Genomic DNA, 11915 nt, shown 5'->3' with positions numbered 1-11915 from the left:
GCTTCGTTTTACTGGCATCGGCAGTTTCCTGTAAAGACTGCAAAAGAGAAGAAGCATCAAGAAATAGTTTTTCGACTTTTTCGGTCGCAGCAGCACATGCCTTGGTGAAATCAGTGTCACAACGACAAGAACAAAAGTATTACGATTGTTGAATATCACAAGTAAGCCTGGGGATATATGGTCAGTCTTGGGAATGTCATAGCCTGATCAACTATGCTAGTCCGAGGAGTGATTAGAATACGCCCAAGAATGGTTGTGATATGACAACAAGTCTAAAAACTTACCAACACAACCATAAAGAAATACTATAAGGGTATTGGTCTTACTGTAATTATCTTAGTCAGTTCGTCTATTTAGCTATTTCTTATAATCCCTTTTCTCGCGTAGATTAAAATGGCTGGATTTCACCATGGCGATCCGTACTTCCCAAACCAAGGCAATGCTGGTTGGCTAGAGGCTGAACCAGAAGATGATCACCCAATTCCTTTGGATGATCACCATGTTGAAGGTTTTTCTGATAGTTCTGACTCGGAGCCAGAAGTCAACAACCTACCCCCAAATGCTCAAAACCCAAACCTGAACCCCCGCCCTGTGTTTCAAGGACCCACTCCTCTGTGGGCCACTAACTTGATTACATGGAGTCATGAACAGGGTTAGCCCATTCCTTACAATGGAGACCGAAGTTTCTACAACCTCACTGAAGGAGGTTCTGCTGATAGAGTCCTACCAATCATGGTGCGTAGGATTTCTCGGAACTCGATAATAGCTCAGGCGACTATCAATCAAGTCTTGGAAGTTGACGCCAACTCTGGTGTTAACACTGTCCACATTCGCCAACTAGAGTCTGCTCATGAAAGGACTCTGGTCCGCAATGCAAATCTGCAAAGAGAACTTGCTGAAACCCAAGCTGAAGTTAGAGAACTTCGAGCTCAGCAAGCAAGGTCGGACAGGCGTAAAAGGGACATTGAACGTCTACTGTCGGGATCGAGGACTCATGCTAGCAGTTCTCATCGCCGATAGAATCTCGTCGACTCATCTTTTGGATATAACCTAGTTTATGTAAAACTTTGGTCTAATTTCCTATTTGTATAAATCTTAGACCTGTTAGGTCTTGATCTAGTCTTAATTCTGTCAAAATTTTCCATCTTGGTTGATGTAAGGCCTACTTCTAGGCCATTTTTCCCGAACTTATTACATATGTAATTCCAGTATTATTGACAGATATCTAATCTTATGGGAATTATTATCCAACTGCTATCTTCTTCATTTAGTCATACTATTCTTTTTGTTGTTGGACTATGGGGATTTTGTCCATGAGACACATTCATTAATCATTTATTCTTATCCATTTCGTCATCTTTTAAACGTACAGTTAAAGATGCTGCCACGCAGGAATCCAAGGCGAAACCCAAACAACGAAGCACCAATACCACCACCTCCACCACCACCTGTACCTCTTCAACCACCAAATCCTTTTGATGCCAACATGTTCCAGGCAGCTTTCACAGCTGCAGTTGCAGCTGCTGTGTCAGCGATCAACGCTCTTGCCCCTAGTGGATCAGGAACAGGTGCACCACCCTCGAACCACGGCGAAAGCCATGGACACCCTCGGGAATGCACCTACAAGGACTTCACTAACGCCAAACCCCGCAACTTCAATGGAACTGGGGGTGTAATGATGTTGAGACAGTGGATTGAAAAGATGGAATATGTCTTTGTAATCTGTGCTTGCCAGGAGGGGAACAAGGTCAAGTTTGTAGCTTGTACCTTCTCTGACCGAGCACTAACATGGTGGAACAGCCATGTTAACTATCTAACTACTGTGGTGGCGTATTCCGTCGGCTGGGAAAAGTTGAAAGACATGCTGATGAAAGAATACTGTCCTCGAGGTGAAATACAAAAACTCGAGCAAGAATTATGGGGTCTACAAATGGTTGGATCCGACATCACTACCTACACAAATAGGTTCTGTGATTTGGCAAACTTATGCCCTGATATGGTTGCTCTCCAGAGCAAAAAGATCGAGAGATATATCTGGGGACTGTCGCCCCAGATCCAGTCAAGTGTGATCGCTTCCAGGCCTATTACCTTTGATAGCGCCAAGGAACTGGCACAATCTCTCATCGATCACCGGAAACCTCAGAACACAACAGTCCCTACACCTGTACCACAAAGGTCCAACCCCGATTACCACAAGAAGGGGTGGAATAAGAGGAAAAGAGGGGCTCCGCAAGGATCCTCCAATAAACAACAACTAGTGGCGATCAATGTTGCCTCAGTGACTCCTGTTGTCCCTACGAACCCCTTACCAGCAAAAACTTATGCTGGGTCTCTCCCGAAGTGCATCAAGTGCAACTTCCACCACTGCGGGCCTTGCAGGGAGATGCAATGCACCAACTGCAACTGGAAGGGGCACACAGCCCGTTTCTGCCAGACTCCAACAGCTCAAGCCGCCCAGGCTCCTAACGCTGGTATGGGCCAAACTTGCTACGGTTGTGGCGAAGTGGGCCACTACAAGAGGAACTGCCCTAAAGCAGGAATGGCGGGAGGGGTAGGAAGAGTTATGGCCCTAGGCCACGAGGAAGCAGTAGCTGATCCTACGATAGTTACTGGTACGTTCCTCCTCAATAACTCATATGCTTGCATACTTTTCGATAGTGGAGCCGAGAAAAGTTTTGTAAGTCACAAATTTGCACACCTGCTTAAACAAAAACCATGTGCATTAGATAGTTCATTCACGGTAGAAATGGCTAACGGGAAAACAAAGAGTACAAACTGCATATACGTAGGTTGTACCTTAACTTTAGATGGCCATACTTTCAAGATAGATCTCATGCCAGTCCCAATTAAATGTTTCGACGTTATCATCAGTATGGATTGGTTGAGTCTTCTTCATGCCGACATTATGTGCTTCGAAAAAGCAGTTCGTCTTAACCTTCCTAACAACGAAACTTTAATTATCTACGGCGACAAACCTAGTACGAGCCTTCGCATCATTTCGTGCATTCAAGCCCAGAAGTGATTGCGGAAGGAGTACCATGCATTTCTCGCACACGTCGTCGATACCAGTCAAGAACTGAAAGACATCCAGAAAATCCCAGAAGTACGCGACTTTCCCGACATATTCCCAGAAGAACTTCCCGGTTTACCACCACAATGCCAAGTCGAGTTCAGAATCGACTTAGTGCCAGGGGCTACCCCAGTAGCCAAATCCCCGTATCGTCTGGCACCGGCTGAAATGCAGGAACTTTCCAGTCAACTTAACGAACTTCTCAAGAAGGGATTCATTCGACCAAGCTTCTCACCATGGGGAGCACCGGTCTTGTTCGTCAAGAAGAAAGATGGATCGTTTCGCGTGTGCATCGACTATAGAGAACTCAACAAACTTACCATTAAAAATCGTTACCCCTTGCCCCGCATTGACGATTTATCGGATCAACTTCAAGGAGCTAACTACTTCTCGAAGATAGATCTGCGATCCGGATATCATCAACTACGAGTATTAGAGGAGGATGTTCCCAAGACAGCCTTCCGAACTCGTTATGGACACTACGAGTTTGTAGTGATGCCATTCGGATTAACTAACGCGCCCGCAGTATTCATGGATCTGATGAATAGGGTGTGTCGTCCCTACTTGGATCAGTTCGTCATCGTCTACATTGATGACATACTCATCTACTCTCGAAGTAAGGAGGAACATAGTCAACATCTCCGTAAAATCTTAGAAACATTGCGATCGGAGAAGCTCTACGCGAAGTTCTCAAAGTGCGAATTTTGGATTCGGCGAGTCGAATTCTTGGGCCATGTGGTTAGCGAAGAAGGTATACATGTGGTCCCTTCCAAAATTAAGGCCATTGAGAACTGGTCAGCACAAAAGACACCTACTGAAATTTGTCAATTTCTAGGTCTAGCTAGCTACTATCGCAGGTTCATTCAGAACTTCTCCAGCATAGCGAAACCTCTTACAACCCAGACCCAGAAAGGCGTGGCCTTCGAATGGGAAGAGAAACAGGAAAGAGCGTTCCAAACGCTCAAACGAGCCTTGTGCACCGCCCCGATACTATCCCTTCCCGAAGGAATAGAAGACTTCATTGTCTATTGCGATGCATCCAATCAAGGACTCGGATGTGTTCTGATGCAGCGAGGTAAGGTCATCGCCTATGCCTCGAGACAGCTGAAGACACATGAGGTTAACTACACAACCCACAATCTCGAACTAGGAGCAGTTGTGTTTGCTCTGAAGATCTGGCGACATTACCTGTACGGTACAAAAAGCACGATCTTTACAGACCATAAGATTCTACAACACATTTTCAACCAGAAAGAGCTCAACATGAGACAACGACGGTGGGTCGAACTACTTAGTGATTACGAATGTGAAATTCGTTATCATCCGGGTAAAGCCAATGTAGTAGCCAACACCCTAAGTCGGAAAGAATATACTGGTCGTAGAGTCAATTCTTTGACTCTAACTATCCATTCACACTTGTCCACGCAAATAAAGGAGGCTCAGCTCGACGCTTTGAAACTTGAAAACGTGGCGGGTGAATCCCTTAGAGGGATGGATAAGAACTTGGAAGTCAAGGGTGGCGGAGCCTTATACCTCATGGATCGGATCTGGACACCGAAACACGGTGGCTTCAAAGAGTTGGTCATGACCGAAGCTCACAACACTCGTTATTCCGTCCACCCGGGTTCAGACAAGATGTATCTGGATCTTAAAAAGTTATACTGGTGGCCTAACATGAAAGCAGATATTGCTACCTTCGTGAGTAAATGCCTTGCTTGCGCAAAGGTCAAGGTCGAATACCAGAAACCCTCCGGTCTTCTACAACAACCGGAGATACCAGAATGGAAGTGGGAGCGGATCACTATGGACTTCATAACCTAGTTGTCCAAGACGACGGGTGGACTTGATTCCATATGGGTCATCGTCGATAGACTGACCAAGTCTGCACACTTCCTACCGATCAAAGAAACAGACAAGATGGAGAAACTTACCAGAACTTACATTAGGGAGATTGTAAGGCTGCACGGTGTTCCTTTATCTATCATCTCGGACCGAGATAGTAGATTCACTTCGAGGTTCTGGCAGTCATTACAAAGTTCCCTAGGAACTAGGCTGGATATGAGTACAGCCTACCATCCACAGACCGACGGGCAAAGTGAGAGAACTATCCAAACCTTAGAAGATATGTTGCGTGCCTGTGTGATCGACTTTGGAAAAGCTTGGGATATCCATTTACCCCTTGTGGAATTTTCCTACAACAACAGTTATCATACAAGCATAAAGGAAGCTCCATTCGAGGCCCTCTATGGCCGAAAGTGCAGATACCCTCTGTGTTGGGCTGAAGTGGGTGATACCCAGTTAGCTAAGGGACGAGTTCCCGAAAGCACTCTCACGGGTCCGGAGATCATTCGTGAAACGACAAAGAAGATCGTTCAAATTCGTGAACGATTAAAAGCCTCTAGAGACCGACAGAAAAGCTACGCTGACAAGCGTAGGAAACCATTGGAGTTCCAGGTGGGCGACCGAGTCCTACTGAAGGTCTCACCCTGGAAGGGCATAATATGCTTTGGAAAGCGTGGGAAGCTCAATCCAAGATACATAGGGCCTTTCGAGATTCTCGCAAGAATCGGCCCTGTGGCTTACAAGCTCAATGTACCGAAAGAACTCAGTAACGTACATCCTACCTTCCACATGTCGAACTTGAAAAAGTGTCTATCCGACGAGACTCTTGTTATTCCACTCGACGAGATCGAGATCAACGAGAACCTCAACTTCGTGGAGGAACCAGTAGAGATCATGGACCGAGAGGTCAAGCAAACAAAGCAGAGCCGTATCCCGATAGTAAAGGTGCGTTGGAACGCAAAGCGTGGACCGGAATTCACTTGGGAACGTGAGGATCAGATGAAACTGAAATACCCTCACCTTTTTGCTTAGTTATTTGTAATTTCTTACTTGATTAAATTCTAATTTCGAGACGAAATTCCTTCTAACGGGGGGATGATGTGACAACCCGATTTTTCCATTCTGTACAATCTATATCACTTGAATAGAAGTTATAGTGGTCACTGTTAATTTTCAGACTTTTTCACATAAGTTTGAGTAATTCAGGGTTTACACTTCAGGAAATATCAGGAGAGTGGGTGCACTAGGCTTTTGTGCAACACTGTTATTCCAACACTCTATTATATTAGAGATCATTTCAGGAATAAAAATATTTTCTGCCAAAAATATTCCAGGACTATAAATAGATTTCTGAACCAAATTCATTCACTATTCACATTTCCAACTAGAGAAAAGCCATTTTCTCTCTCACGGATCTTCGGGTTTTTATACCAAAACGTGAGTAATTCTTTCTAGTAGTGATTAGAATTCTTATTAGATGCTTATAACATGATTTAGATGGCTAAATCATTAGATCTAGGAGTTTACTCCCCAAGGTGTTCTTGGGCGGTAAACTCCTGAAACGAAGCTAAAACCGACCCTTGTGTTATACCACTGCCCTAGACTCATTTGTATATGTATTTAGGACAAGAAAACATCCATAAATCACCCAAGTTTGGGAGTTCACGGCCCAAGAGATTCATAGGCCGTAAACTCCCTTTTCACACTCAAAATGGTGTTTTAAGGACTCTAAAACTTTAAGGCTTTTATCTAGACTAGTTCCCATTTAGTGTAAGGCCTTAAGCACATCAAAGAACACATACAAATGAGAGTTTATGGCCCTAGTGTATCTTAGGCCGTAAACTCCATAGAAATGGACAAAAGGGTGTTTTTAAGACACCTAAAGCCCTAGACCTTTACAAGGAATTGTTTCCACTTAATTGAAGGACCAAAACTCATCCAAATCACTTAACAAAGTGAGTTTACGACCAAGAGAATGCTCTTGGGCCGTAAACATGAAAGAATGGCACCAAAGTGTGCCTAGGGTCCTCCTTTGCCTTAAACAATTGTCTAGAACATATCCTTCAAAAGCAAGAGGCTTGAAAACAACAAAAACACCCAATACTTAGAGTTTACGGCCGTAAACTCTAAGGGGAATGACCTCAGGGCCGTAAACTCCTATTTGGAGTATTTCTAGACCTTAAACCCTTCCAAGGACTTAGCCACCAAGTTGGAATAATTCTAGGAACCATTTGGGACTTCAAAACACACCATAACCCCATGGTTGGGAGTTTACGACCGTAAACTCAAGAGTTTACAACCGTAAACTCCATGTGTGATGTTATATGGGGAGTAAACTCACTTATAGGGTCCTTTGGAACCCTAAACACAAATACCTTGTCCCACAATAGCTTAGATGCAATCCTTAGGGCTTAAAACACTTATATAAAGTGTTTATTATGTCTAGGATGTCTTAACTTTATCAATTAGTGATTTAAGACTAATTGAATGCATAGATGTGTGATTATATGTTCATTAGGATCGTAGCATGTGTACAAGTCCTCGCTTGACACCTAGCCATCCTATACCGTTCAGTTCATTCCAATCACCAACTACAGGTGAGTTCATACCCCTAATCAATATTTTAAATGATTTTAAATGCTTTAATGGGGGGGGGGGGAATACAAGTAGAAACAAACATGTTATTGAATCATTGATATGTATTTTATAACTGTGTTTGTCATTTAACAGATTTCACATGCTACAAAATGTGATGCATGAAATGGTTTTACATCTTAAAAACACATTGTTACCAAATGTTTTACCTTTGAAATGTTTATAAAAATGACATCAAGTCATTGTTAATTATTGTTCAAAACCCATACGATGTCTTACAAAACCATTTTACATTCTTGAACTAAACTATGCATATACACTTATATTCTTATATATGTATTGATGTTATAGTTTACATCTTTCATTTAGTTTCCCACACCCTTGAGTAGTAAGAGTGTATAAACCTACATGATCAACAAGTTATATTACAGTAAATTATCATAGGGATAATTTGAAGATATCAAACATTACTTCTATTACAAGGAATCACACAAGAGTCAGTTCATTCATGAGTCTATACTAGCACATCTCCTGATACATTAGTACTTACAGATGTTTACCTGATACATGAATATGTTTACATATACTTACCTGTTACATGGACACACATACATGAATACCATACATGAACACTTTTACATAGGAGCATTATCCTGTATTCACTTACCTGGATACTTGTACTTAGGACTACGAGGATGACTTATTAGTACTTACTGTGTAAATTATCTTTCCTATCTCGGTTCAATGGGGTAGCTCGGCGGGACTTACCATTCCGAACCCCACTGATTAGCACTAGTGGTCGATGACCATCTACGGAGGTCTAAGGTTACTACTTATATTAGGTAGATCGATTGGGACTAACCCTTCCACCCACCTGCTGCTGCTACAGAGGACAATTGGACAATCTTCGGATGTTCATTAGGTTATACCTTTCGCTTATTGCGATGATTGTGTTACTCCTAGTACCCAGCGATGAAACTTACATTAATACTTGTTTTGGACAATCTTCGGATGTTCATTAGGTTACATATTTCGCTTAATGCGATGTTGTGTTAGTCCTAGTACCCAGTGACAACACTTACAGTAGTACATTTTCCTGTTTACTTTATTTTGTGATACATTCACATAAACGATGAGTTAGACTAAGTACATTAGTACTAAACAACCAAAGGAAAACTATCATTTTACTTACAAAACATTCGGGTCTTGGTAGAAGACTACACTTCATACTTACAGAACATTCGGGTCTTGGTAGAAGACGACATTTCATACTTATAGAAAATAAGGGTTTTTCTAGGGTTTTTCATACGTACATCAACATTTTCATTTAATGTTTTACATGGCCTTCATAACAGATTTTTACAAACAAGGCAATGACACTTACATACTTATGAATTCACCAGCTTTAAAGCTGATACTCGCTTTCAAAATTACTTGTATTCTCAGGTCAACAATAGACATGTACGATGGCCAGGTTTTGAGAAGACGGAGCAGACAAGACTTGTCTTCTATTTTGATTGTATATTTTTGGTGTCTTATTACAATGAAAGAACACACATGTATTAAACTTTACTTATAATGCAATGGATGATGTTGTTGCTTGTTTATTATATTACACTGTTGTGATACTGTACATGACGTCCTCCACCCCTGAACGTTTCCGCCGTTTGTGGTTTTGGGGTGTGACAATCTTCTTGTAGCTTAGTTAGGCGCTCCTCAATAGTCGCCTTAAACGATGAGTTGTCTTCAGTGAGAGTTTGACGAAGACTAGCGAAGGACTGCAGTTCTGAGGCAACTGAGGTAGCCAGCTTGTTGACAATAGGGTCAAGCTTCGTTTTACTGGCATCGGCAGTTTCCTGTAAAGACTGCAAAAGAGAAGAACCATCAAGAAATAGTTTTTCGACTTTTTCAGTCGCAGCAGCACATGCCTTGGTGAAATCAGTGTCACAACGACAAGAACAAAAGTATTACGATTGTTGAATATCACAAGTAAGCCTGGGGATATATGGTCAGTCTTGGGAATGTCATAGCCTGATCAACTATGCTAGTCCGAGGAGTGATTAGAATATGCCCAAGAATGGTTGTGATATGACAACAAGTCTAAAAACTTACCAACACAACCATAAAGAAATACTATAAAGGTATTGGTCTTACTGTAATTATCTTAGTCAGTTCGTCTATTTAGCTATTTCTTATAATCCCTTTTCTCGCGTAGATTAAAATGGCTGGATTTCACCATGGCGATCCGTACTTCCCAAACCAAGGCAATGCTGGTTGGCTAGAGGCTGAACCAGAAGATGATCACCCAATTCCTTTGGATGATCACCATGTTGAAGGTTTTTCTGATAGTTCTAACTCGGAGCCAGAAGTCAACAACCTACCCCCAAATGCTCAAAACCCAAACCTGAACCCCCGCCCTGTGTTTCAAGGACCCACTCCTCTGTAGGCCACTAACTTGATTACATGGAGTCATGAACAGGGTCAGCCCATTCCTTACAATGGAGACCGAAGTTTCTACAACCTCACTGAAGGAGGTTCTGCTGATAGAGTCCTACCAATCATGGTGCGTAGGATTTCTCGGAACTCGATAATAGCTCAGGCGACTATCAATCAAGTCTTGGAAGTTGACACCAACTCTGGTGTTAACACTGTCCACATTCGCCAACTAGAGTCTGCTCATGAAAGGACTCTGGTCCGCAATGCAAATCTGCAGAGAGAACTTGCTGAAACCCAAGCTGAAGTTAGAGAACTTCGAGCTCAGCAAGCAAGGTCGGACATGCGTATAAGGGACATTAAATGTCTACTGTCGGGATCGAGGACTCATGCTAGCAGTTCTCGTCGCCGATAGAATCTCGTCGACTCATCTTTTGGGTATAACCTAGTTTATGTAAAACTTTGGTCTAATTTCCTATTTGTATAAATCTTAGACCTGTTAGGTCTTGATCTTGTCTTAATTCTGTCAACATTTTCCATCTTGGTTGATGTAACGCCTACTTCTAGGCCATTTTTCCTAAACTTATTACATCTGTAATTCCAGTATTATTGACAGATATCTAATCTTATGGGAATTATTATCCAAATGCTATCTTCTTCATTTAGTCATACTATTCTTTCTGTTGTTGGACTATAGGGATTTAGTCCATGAGACACATTCATTAATCATTTATTCTTATCCATTTCGTCATCTTTTAAACGTACAGTTAAAGATGCCGCCACGTAGGAATCAAAGGCGAAACCCAAACAACGAAGCACCAATACCACCACCTCCACCACCACCTGTACCTCTTCAACCACCAAATCCTTTTGATGCCAACATGTTCCAGGCAGCTTTCACAGAAGCAGTTGCAGCTGCTGTGTCAGCGATCAACGCTCTTGCCCCTAGTGGATCAGGAACAGGTGCACCACCCTCGAACCACGGCGAATGCCATGGACACCCTTGGGAATGCACCTACAAGGACTTCACTAACGCCAAACCCCGCAGCTTCAATGGAACTGGGGGTGTAATGGTGTTGAGACAGTGGATTGAAAAGATGGAATCTGTCTTTGAAATCTGTGCTTGCCAGGAGGGGAACAAGGTCAAGTTTGCAGCTTGTATCTTCTCTAACCGAGCACTAACATGGTGGAACAGCCATGTTAACTATCTATCTTTGGTGGTGGCGTATTCCATCGGCTGGGAAAAGTTGAAAGACATGCTGATGAAAGAATACTATCCTCGAGGTGAAATACAAAAACTCGAGCAAGAATTATGGGGTCTACAAATGGTTGGATCCGACATCACTACCTACACAAATAGGTTCTGTGATTTGGCAAACTTATGCCCTGATATGGTTGCTCTCCAGAGCAAAAAGATCGAGAGATATATCTGGGGACTGTCGCCCCAGATCCAGTCAAGTGTGATCGCTTCCAGGCCTATTACCTTTGATAGCGCCAAGGAACTGGCACAATCTCTCATCGATTACTGGAAACCTCAGAACACAACAGTCCCTACACCTGTACCACAAAGGTCCAACCCCGACTACCACAAGAAGGGGTGGAATAAGAGGAAAAGAGGGGCTCCGCAAGGATCCTCCAATAAACAACAACTAGTGGCGATCAATGTTGCCGCAGTGACTCCTGTTGTCCCTGCGAACCCCTTACCGGCAAAAACTTATGATGGGTCTCTCCCGAAGTGCACCAAGTGCAACTTCCACCACCGCAGACCTTGCAGGGAGATGCAATGCACCAACTGCAACCGGAAGGGGCACATAGCCCGTTTCTGCCAGACTCCAACAGCTCAAGCCGCCCAGGCTCCTAACGTTGGTATGGGCCAAACTTGCTACGGTTGTGGCGAAGTGGGCCACTACAAGAGGAACTTCCCTAAAGTAGGAATGGCGGGAAGGGTAGGAAGAGTTATGGCCCTACGCGAAGG

Source organism: Lactuca sativa, chromosome 9, assembly GCF_002870075.4.
Source record: "Lactuca sativa cultivar Salinas chromosome 9, Lsat_Salinas_v11, whole genome shotgun sequence".
NCBI lineage: Eukaryota > Viridiplantae > Streptophyta > Magnoliopsida > Asterales > Asteraceae > Lactuca > Lactuca sativa.
The sequence above is the reverse complement of the archived record's forward strand: the minus strand, read 5'-3'. Positions refer to the sequence as shown.